Raw genomic sequence first — 10821 nt, 5'->3', positions numbered from 1 at the left:
AGATTGATTTGAGATCAGGGTACCATCAGGTAAGAGTGCGGGATGAGGATGTCCAGAAGACAGCATTTAGGACGCGGTATGGGCATTACGAGTTCGTGGTGATGCCTTTTGGGCTCACCAATGCCCCAGCAGTGTTCATGGACCTCATGAACAGGGTATGCAGGCCGATGCTGGATCGGTCTGTGATTGTATTTATCGACGACATTCTGGTGTATTCGCGGTCTAGAGAGCAGCATGAGGGACATTTGAGGGAGGTCCTTGAGGTGCTGAGGTCGGAGAAGCTATATGCAAAATTCTCCAAATGTGACTTCTGGTTACGGGAGGTCCAATTTCTGGGGCACGTTGTAAATAAGGCAGGGATATTGGTTGATCCGGCCAAGGTGGAAGCAGTGATGAGTTGGGAGGCACCGAAGTCACCTTCTGAGATCAGGAGTTTCCTTGGGTTGGCGGGGTACTATCGGAGGTTTATTAGGGACTTCTCCAAGATCGCGGTGCCGCTCACCAGATTGACCCGGAAGGGTGTTACATTTTCATGGGGACCCGAGCAGCAGACTTCCTTCGAGACACTTCGTCAGAGACTGTGCGAAGCCCCAGTATTAGCTCTCCCGGAAGGGATGGAGGACTTTGTCGTATATTGCGACGCATCGATTTCGGGGCTGGGTGCAGTGTTGATGCAGAGGGGCCATGTGATAGCCTATGCATCGAGGCAGCTGAAGCCTCACGAGGCGAGGTATCCCACGCATGACTTAGAGTTGGGGGCGGTAGTGTTCGCCCTCAAAATTTGGCATCACTACCTGTACGGGGTTCTTTGTACCATATACACGGACCATAAGAGTTTAAAGTATTTGATGGATCAACCCAACCTAAATATGCGTCAGAGGAGATGGTTAGATGTGGTTAAGGATTATGATTGTGAGATCCTGTACCACCCAGGCAAGGCTAATGTGGTAGCCGACGCATTGAGTCGTAGGACGGAGAGCACTCCATTGCGGGACGTATGTTTGAGATTGACGGTGATGACTCCGGTATTAGATGCTATTCGTGGGGCATAGGCCGAGGTTGTGAAATCTGGGATGCAGAAACAGGAGCGGGTCGTCGGGTTGATTTCAGAGTTCGTTATGGATGGACGGAGACTTCTGACGTTTCAGGGTCGGATCTGGGTACCATTCGTGTGCGGTACACGTGTTACTTTGATGGAGGAGGCACACGGATCGAAATTCTCGATCCATCCCGGTGCTACGAAAATGTATTTGGATTTGAGAAAGGAGTACTGGTGGCCTTGCATGAAGAGAGACGTCGCCTGGTTCGTTGAGAGGTGTTTGACCTGCCGTAGGGTTAAGGCCGAGCACCAGAGACCGCACGGTAAGTTGCAACCCTTGGAGATTCCTGAGTGGAAGTGGGAACAGATCACGATGGATTTCATCACTAAATTGCCGAGAACTGCCAGGGGAGTCGATGCGATTTGGGTGATTGTGGATAGGCTAACAAAGAGTGCACACTTCCTTGCCATTAGCGAAAGTTCATCAGCAGAGAAGTTGGCAGAGTTATACGTGAGAGAGATAGTGTCTCGGCATGGGGTACCGATTTCGATTGTTTCAGATCGCGACGTACGTTTCACTTCCAGGTTCTGGAAAAAATTTCATGAGGAGTTGGGTACTAAACTGCATTTTAGTACCGCATACCATCCCCAGACCGACGGTCAGAGCGAGCGGACGATTCAAACATTGGAAGACATGCTTAGAGCGTGTGTGTTAGACTTCGGGGGTAGCTGGGATGCGCATCTGCCGTTGGCTGAGTTTTCCTACAACAACAGCCATCATTCGAGCATTGGTATGCCACCTTTTGAGTTGTTGTATGGTAGGAGGTGTCGGACTCCCATTTGCTGGGGAGAAGTGGGACAGAGAGTGATGGGCAGTACAGAGATCGTACTTCAAACGACCGAACAGATTCAACAGGTGAGGCAGAGGTTATTGACCGCCCAGAGCCGACAGAAGAGTTACGCGGACAGACGCTGGTCCAAGCTCGAATTCCAGGTTGGCGACTTCGTTCTCCTAAAGGTTTCTCCTTGGAAAGGAGTGATTCGGTTCAGAAAGAGGGGAAAATTAGGGCCTCGGTTCATAGGTCCATTTCGGGTAATTGCAAGGGTAGGTCGGGTAGCTTATCGGTTGGAGTTGCCAGCGGAGCTGAGTTAGATTCACAATACCTTTCACGTATCACAGTTGAGGAAGTGTATAGCCGATGAAGCGGCAGTAGTTCCATTAGAAGATATTCAGGTGGATGCGAGCCTGAATTACGCCGAGAGACCAGTAGCTATCAGGGATCGGAAGATCAAGGTTCTACGGAACAAGGAGATACCTCTGGTGTTGGTTCAGTGGCAACATCGGAAGGGATCGGAGATGACTTGGGAGCCGGAGAGTGAAATGCGGGAGCAACATCCGGAGTTATTCGCAGAATGAGACTTCGAGGGCGAAGTCTAGTTCTAGTGGGGGAGAGTTGTAACAGCCCGGAATTTCAGGTATTACTTTAAATTATCTTGGGGAATATTTAGGGGGGGACTCGGCGAGTTGATGCCTGACTCGCCGAGTAGGACCACGGTCTTAGTCACAGATTCGCGACTGGACTCGACGAGTCCATTAGGGACTCGGCGAGTCGACGCTGTTCAGCTAAAACCCTAGCCGTTTTGATTCTGGATCGTATATAATGCCTTTAGGGCCGTCATGTCTCGTCTTTTGGCCGATTGAAGATAACCAAAAAGTCTGTGGGCGTCTGGAACAAGGGTGAAGGCTAGTGGAAGCTTGAAGAGGTTGTTAGGCAAGGAGAGGCAAGGTGGTGATCAAAGGAGGTTCAAGGGGTCGAGCTCTGAAGGTTGGGGACACAGGGAACATGTTTTCCAGGTAATCCTCGGATCATTTTCTGTAGTTTTGGCGTTGTATACGAATCTAGGGTTTAGGAAACCCATTTAAGGATTTGATAGATTATAGTGTTGTTACAAGTGTTTAAACCCCTGTAATAGTATATGTGAAGGTCCAGGAAGTCCCATATCTATATATTACGGAATCATGCGAGTTACAGGAGGCAGCTGATTGACTGCATGGCGAGGACTCGCCGAGTCCAATGATCAGACTCGGCGAGTATCTTGAAGATTCACTAGGACTCGCCGAGTTGTTCTTCAGACTCGGCGAGTAGCTTGAAGATCTACTGGAACTCGTCGAGTCGTTCTTTAGACTCGGCGAGTGGAGTCGGGGTGTCTAGACTCGCCGAGTTGCCTTTGCACTCGACGAGTCCGGTCAACTTGACCGTTGACCTGTATGTAATTTAGTAGGGTCAGTTGTCTTGTTTGATAAGATCATTAATAAAGGTATGTGGTATTATAGGGAGCCTGCAGATTAGCGGATCGAGTGCGAGTGGCTCGAAGGGTTTATAGCTTGCATACTACGAGGTGAGTATTCTCACTATACTTCACCCGGAAGGGTTTGACTGCGTGACCGGAAGGTCGTATGTGTTATACTTATGCTATGTCTAGAGAGGTAGATGCTTTATATGTGATGTATGTTTATTTGTGATGTATGCTTATACGGGCCGGAAGGCGAGACCTTATGTGATAGAAAGAACGGTATGATGTATGACTTATGTGTTATGTGTGATATGTTATATGTGTTATGTTTTATACTATTATGGGCCGGAAGGCAAAATACTATGGGCCGGAAGGCGATTATGTTACGGGCCGGAAGGCAATGTTATGTGGACCGAAAGGTCCGGGCCGGAAGGCGTATGTGGGTAAGTCGTATACTGGGGAACTCACTAAGCATTTATGCTTACTAGTTGTGTTTATGTTTTTCAGGTACTAGTGATGACCGTGGGAAGGCGCCGGCGTGACACGTACACACTGCCATTGTTGAAGATCTTGAGGATTCGTTATTTATATTTTTGCAATAAACTTGGAATAAAATCTTTTGTCGAATAATGATGTTTTATTTTAAATGAAAAATTTATTTGAAAATTTGAGCTGTTACATTCTAAGAGAAGAGTAGGGTATGGTGCATGCAATCAGCTGAGCTCAAGTAAGTTTTCCTAGAATACCCATACTTGTTATCTGTTATGACTTGATTTATAAATTTGTGAATCACATGCTACGTAGGGCAAATGATTTTCTCAGTTCTTGCATGGTATAATGCTAGGAGAGATGCCTTTGTATGTATATTGTATGAGCTGGTAGACTTGCATGCTAGTGCTAATTAGTTAGTGGTAAAATGGCCTCATATCTGATGCCTTGTAGCCTTGGGATATTGTATGCTATGTTGTGATCAGAATGTCTATTGGAAGACGTAATAGCTAAGTGTATGCTTTAAATTTGTACTTGGTTAGTATTTTATAGCCATAGAATAACTGATTTGGCCTTACTTCATGTTCCTTGTCTGGTTGTGGTTCTAGGGTAGAGTTTATTATTCGATAGTCTATTTGATCTTGTTTTGTGTATAATTTGCATGCACAAGGCTACCGCCAGTAAGAGTGGCATTTCTAGCATGAGTTGTGGTGTGTGGGTTTAGTGTCTTATGAATGTTCTAAGGATTGGAGTGTTACCGCACAAATGTTGTTTGGATTGTGCTTTGTGGAACTCTTAGATGATGAGAGTTCACCATGAAGTGAATATGCCAGTATTCATGAGGTGGGTGACTAGCATTATGGGGAGTTCTTCAGTAGCTGATGGCAGGATGAGGTCGGAAACCTAGGAGAGCCTAGGAAGTGATGCAGCGGGTGTAGTCGTGTTGTTTAGTGAGCTTTGGTGCATCAGTTTAAGAAGGTGACTTAGAGGATTCAGGATGATTCTTGAGGAAAGTATGGATAGGTGTGGAAGGTAGTATTGGGCTCGTGCTACTAAAAGAACATGATCCATACTCAAATCGAGGAGAGTCTTAGAGAATCTAAGAAGCTTGCGGAGATGGATTCTTGGGTATGTTCTGATCATTTGCAAATTGTATTTCAGTTTTGTGATGAGCAACCAGGAAGAAAGTTATGGTTTTGGCTTCGGTTCAGGTATAGGTACTGAGTCGATTAGCGATTGGATGCAGGAGTTCATCTCGTTGGAGATTACCCACAATGTTTTGTAACAAACTCAAGTGATCTTTGGTTCGGTCAACGATGGAATTTTAGAGATCTTGGATGAGTGTTTGGGTGCGTTCTGTGCTGAGGCTATGGCTATCACCGGAGTTTGCACTCTTTCTTCTGTGAGTTCCATGCATGTAGAGCTCATGCGTTCTATGAGGAAATGAAGAAGGAGAGGTCTCATGATATGTTGCAGGATGATATCAAGGAGTTTGTGAGTATTTCAGGGTGTAAGACCCTCATTGATATGATTTCTAGAGCCCGAGAGCGGGAGATCGATTTGCAGCACTTAGGGAATAAGAGGCCATATTAGTTTCATGTAGTGGAGGGTCCCGGGAAGAGACCCAAGACTTTTGATTATGATTTGAATAGGCCAATAAGTCCGAAGTTAGTGCAACAGGTGTGGGAAACTGCATGTTGGATCTTTCTATATTAGGGGTAGGGGTTGCTACAAGTATATTAGGATCGATCATGTCAGTAGTGATTGTTCTCAGTGGCATGCCTGTTATATTTATCTATGACCAGGTGGACTACAAGTGGTCCGTATGTCCAATGAGGAGAGGACGATTAGTGACTGCACCTGCTCAGTCTATTTTACAAATTTTTGATATTCGTGAGGGTGGGACAGGAACCCTAGTAAGAGTAGTTGACTATTACTATGTCAGATAGGGGAAACCAGTTCTCCAGTAGGTGATTTTGCTGGTATATTGTCTTTTTTTTCGGTTGTTATTAGTATTTATGTTTCATAGAATGTTATACTGATTTGGGTAAGCGTTTACATTGCTTTAATTCTTTGTTAATGTTGGGTGATATCTTCGAGAATTGTTTTATGCATGTGTTCAGTTGTCATTCTGGTGTTGGATAGAACCGGTGTAGGGGTATTGTGTGGAAGGCCTTGGTCAAAATTCAGTAGGTTAGTTCTCTAGTAATTGAAAAGGTTTAGTGGTTTTAGTAGTTGTTCTCGTAGGAGCGGCAGATGCCTATAGAAGAAATGTTTGTTTCAAACTCTACGATTGCTAAGAAAGGAGCAGAATCAGAAAGATGGTAGTGTCAGTTGCATGAGTAGTTTGGTCATTGTTAATGAAATGGGAGTTTTATATTCGCTCAGGTTATAGGCGGTTCATGCTATTTGAGGTACATGGGTTGGAGTACCATAAGAATTAAGTGGCTATTCAGATTGAGGTTTTTTCAGTTGGAGTTCTGGAAAATTCCAACTGCTAGTTGGCATCTCCTTCATTATACTTAGTACGATGTGGGATTTCAATATGTGACCCGAAATCCTGATTGGATGCCAAATTTGGCTCAGGATACATGGTATTATCATGGTTTAAGTATGGTAAGGCCATTGATGGTAACCATAGTTGGTTGGAAGTGTTGTAATACTACGATAGGATCGTAACATTCAGTAGTTCAAGGTAGACTGACGTTAAAAGTTGGTCATGATCATTAAAGGAGGGAATCAGTTCATGCCTTGGGAATGCCAGTTAGGATTGTCGAGTTGTATTTCTCTGTTGTGAGTCGAGGACCATTGGGTTCTGGAACAGATTCGGTCCTGTATAGCTTTAGATGAGTAGGAAAATAGGTGAGGTCCATGTGATTTGGTAGAGACGATTGGGTCAAGGTTTTTATTTTTGAGTTGCATGCGTGTGTGGTCGGTGTATGGTGCAGAGGGGTTATTAGGCTAGGTAGCCTGGTTGTTTGGACTCTTAGAAACCTGGTGGTTGGACCAGGTACAAGACCGGTAGTCTTAGAGATGGTTTGGGAACATTTATAGATTGATCAAGTGAGGCGTCTTCGGGAATTAGAAGGTTTTGATGTGAAATGCAAGTGCAGATTTATGGATCTCGGGTTATAAGTTGAGTATCGTATTGGTTTTTAGGGAAGATATCAGGTCGGGTATAGCAAATGTTTTTTGTAGGGTTCGAGGGTGGTAATGAATGGATTTAGTGTCGATGGCAGATTAAGACATCATGTTTGTATCTTGGGATGCTTCTAACTATAGGAGAGCCACAACATGTTTGGAATTAGGTAATGATAGGTTGCTAGGACCGGGTATGATGTGAAGTATCATTTGGTTATTGAAGCATTCTTTTAGCTGTGGTTTTGGTAGCTAGAGGGTTCAATCAGTTATCGCCAGATAAGGTTTCTCTCGATTGTTATGTGGTGGTTATTTTGTGCGTGAGTCTTTTGACTCAAAAATTGGGCAGCATTCTCATGTCTCAGTTAGTTGGTAGACAAGTTGGGACTAGGGGGTCTCGATTGCTTTTGGGAACCAGTAAGAGGATTCAGATTGATTTCAGTGATGTGAGATTCGTATGTGGAATCGCTCGTTATTAGGGGTATATGCTAAGTTGCTCGCAGTTGGATTAAATAATCTCAGAGTCGCTGATTGGATTTTGTTGTACAACTCTAGTTTGGGTCTAATCATTTTAGGAATGAGTCCTTTACTTGAAGGATTATCTGAGCCTTCTGACAAGTATAAGTGTTCTACAGCAATTATTGGGTGATGACTCTGTTTTCTATTGGGGATCTTAAGTATGCAGAAGCTGAGTAGTCGGTTTTGGGGATAAATTTGAATGGTTTTAGCAATGATTCATCGTGGGCAGTCCGTCGGGGAGTCAGAGCAATTCTAAATTTCTGATTTCAGGAAAAGTAGTGTTGGTTTTCTGCATGGGATTCAAATTGTCTTCTTCGGGTGGTAAGGTTTTTCTTGGGTTAGGGTCGGTTTCCTTGGGAAGACCCTTATATTCTCATGGTTTTGATTGTTTCCCAAGGGTTGTTAAGCATGCTAGGAATGGTAAGGAATGATTTCGAGGACAAAATCGAATTAAAGTGGGGGAGAGTTGTAATACCCGGTTTCGAATAGTTTCATTGTTCGAGGCTGTGGCCCAGTTATGAGTCATCATAAGGCTTTCGGCCTTTGGGAAGGAAGGTTTTGGCCCTTCTTGGATGTGAGTGTATTGGTTTAAGTGATCTAAGTGTTCAATGGTGTTTTCGGAGCTCAAGGGCTTACCGTAATTCGATAACTCGGTTTTTATGAATATTAGATTTAATTTCTGTTGATTTTTAGGCTAAAAAATTTGATAAAGTGTAGGGCTTATCATTAACTTTTCGTGGATATAAAGAACGTCGAAAATGGATAAAGGAAGCAAAAGTTATGATCATTTGATGTTAGAGAGGTTTTGGGCCGAACCGGGTACGCGGGGCGTACCCGATGGGAACGCATGCCGTTCAAGCAAAATTAGTCGTGGGCCAAGGTAGAAATGTTGGCATTCCTCAAGGAATGCTGGGCATTCTCTAGGCAGATTCAAAACTCATTTTTTAAGGTTTGGCCCCATTATAAGTATCATTATTGACCCAAACCTCTTCCATTCTTCAACCTCCATTCCCTCTAACCCGAAAAACGAAACCCCAGCCCCTATTTGTGTACTTCTTGAGCTTCATGGTAATTTTTGTGTGTTTTGGTGCTTGGAATGAAAGAAGGAACTTCTTTAAGAGTCAATGCTTGACTTAGAGCTTTTGGATCCAGGCTTTGCTCACCTAGATCTAACTTCTAGACGTACAAAGTCCTAACATTGGCAACTCTTTCATGTAGATCTAGCTAAGTGGTATTTTGTTATGGTTTTGGTCCATATGAGGTGGTTCTTTCGTGTAAAAGTTACTTCAGAACCTTTGATCTTGATGGGTTTAGACCTTCCATGTATGATTTCGTAGTCATTTGATGAAGTTTGGGACTTAGGGTTTTGATTTGGGTCCTATTGAGTTATGCTAAGTCATAAAGTTAGAAACTTTATGACTTAAGAGGACCCTTGAAATCAGATCTAAAAGTTTGGATTGAGGTCTTAAGCTATTAAGATGTTTTAAGACATTTTTGGAGTTATTTTGACCTTTTGGATTTCATCTTTGGTAATTGGGCTTCAGTAGTCCATGCAAAGGCATAAAGCCTTCTTCTTTGTGTAGCTATTTTGAGGTTTTGGACGTTGTCTTAAAGGATTAATTCGTTGGATTGACTTTTAAGTGGCCACCACGAATGTTGTGTATACCACTGGGGATCATCGCGTGTTCTGGCTCTGATGCCTGTTTTTTGACCAGTGTCGTATAACGTTCGTACAAGCAATGTACACCGTGCGTATATCTGATCAGATGGGAATTGGGCTTTTTGGACTTGGACTCTCTTGGAATGGGCTTCGATTGTGCTGGATTGTTTCGTTGGAATATGAATTAGTTGTTTGGGATCTAGTTAGGCCTCAGGGCTATGAGCGGTCATTAGGTATAGATTGAGCCTTGGGTTATGTTGTTAGGCCATTGGTGGGCCTTGGGCCAAGTTTGGGTTGAGCACATTAAAGAAAGGGTAAAATTGTCTTTTACCCTAGGAGTCGGGACTTATGAGTTGAGACAACGGTTAATGGATTATGGCATAATTATTAATTGGGATTTATTTATTGTTAGTGTGGGATTTCCGATTCGGCAGCCGAGTGTTATCTGATTTGTAGCGGATCGAGGTGACTCTTCTCGTTATATCCATGGGTTGAAGGCACCAATGTCAACCCATTACATGTTTTGTGATATTCTAGTGTCTTTGTGATACTTTCATGGAAGAACACGGGGGTAGGCCGTGGCATTTGGATATCAGACCATGGGGGAGCCCATAGTAGTCAAGGTAAAGACCATGGGGGAGCCCATGACATTCTAGATCTAGACCATGTAGGGAGCCTATGGAAACTATATGTATATTGCATGATAGTTTGTGGTTGTATGTTTTGTGGTAGTTTGGGGGACTCACAAAGCATTGTGGTTAAGATTTTCAGTTTATGTTTCAGGTACTCCAGTTTTCAAATGGAAGGGTTTGGGATAATTGCAGAGCACACACCACAAGTTTCAGCATTTTAGAAATTACACTGATTTAATGATGTTTATCTAAAACTTGTTTGCCTTGGTCTTATAGGAAAGATATGTACTAACGCTTTCATAACCTAAAAACAAATTTTTTATGTCATGATTTTTGGGACGTTATAGAGTTTGTTGCCAATGTGATTAGATTTCCCCAATTAAGGCCGACTACATTAGATTGGAGAGAGGAGCGATACAACCTCTATCACGCATTACTCTGAGAATTATTAATGATCACTAAGGGAAGGCATAGGCCTGGAGGGCCAAGGGCAGAGCTTTCCAATGCACAACAGAGTAGGCAAGAGTAGTGCCAAATTTTGTCATCAATTTATGATTTACGTTGTTCTATATATATATATATATATATATATATATATATATATATATATATATATATATATATATATATAATCTCATTATTATTGGCGTTGTTACCTACAATGTATTCTAGTCAACTTTGTTCTTGTTTGTGTTTAATTTGATTATGGAGCGAGTCTTTCTTTTGTATCACTTATGTTCGGTGAGGGCTTTTATATTCTCTAGGGTCATTAGACCACCTAATCGTGGTCAAGGTAATTGATGATATGAAGAATTCATCTTCGAGGGTCTTTGAGGGTTGTACGTTTGAGATCTTTAGGGTGAGGTTCCTGATAGATCATATCCCTATTCTTATCGGTTATATCGACATAATGTTTAGGATGGACCAGTTGAGTCGGATGAGGGATCTCATTGATTGTGGTCGATAGTAGGTGATAGTTAGAACCCCAACTAGGGAAGACATAACCATCCAGGTGAGGGTGCAAGGGGTAGAGTGACTTTTTGTTCAAC

Source organism: Lactuca saligna, chromosome 2 (genome assembly GCF_052625555.1).
Source record: "Lactuca saligna cultivar CGN05327 chromosome 2, ASM5262555v1, whole genome shotgun sequence".
Taxonomy (NCBI): Eukaryota; Viridiplantae; Streptophyta; class Magnoliopsida; order Asterales; family Asteraceae; genus Lactuca; species Lactuca saligna.
The sequence above is the reverse complement of the archived record's forward strand: the minus strand, read 5'-3'. Positions refer to the sequence as shown.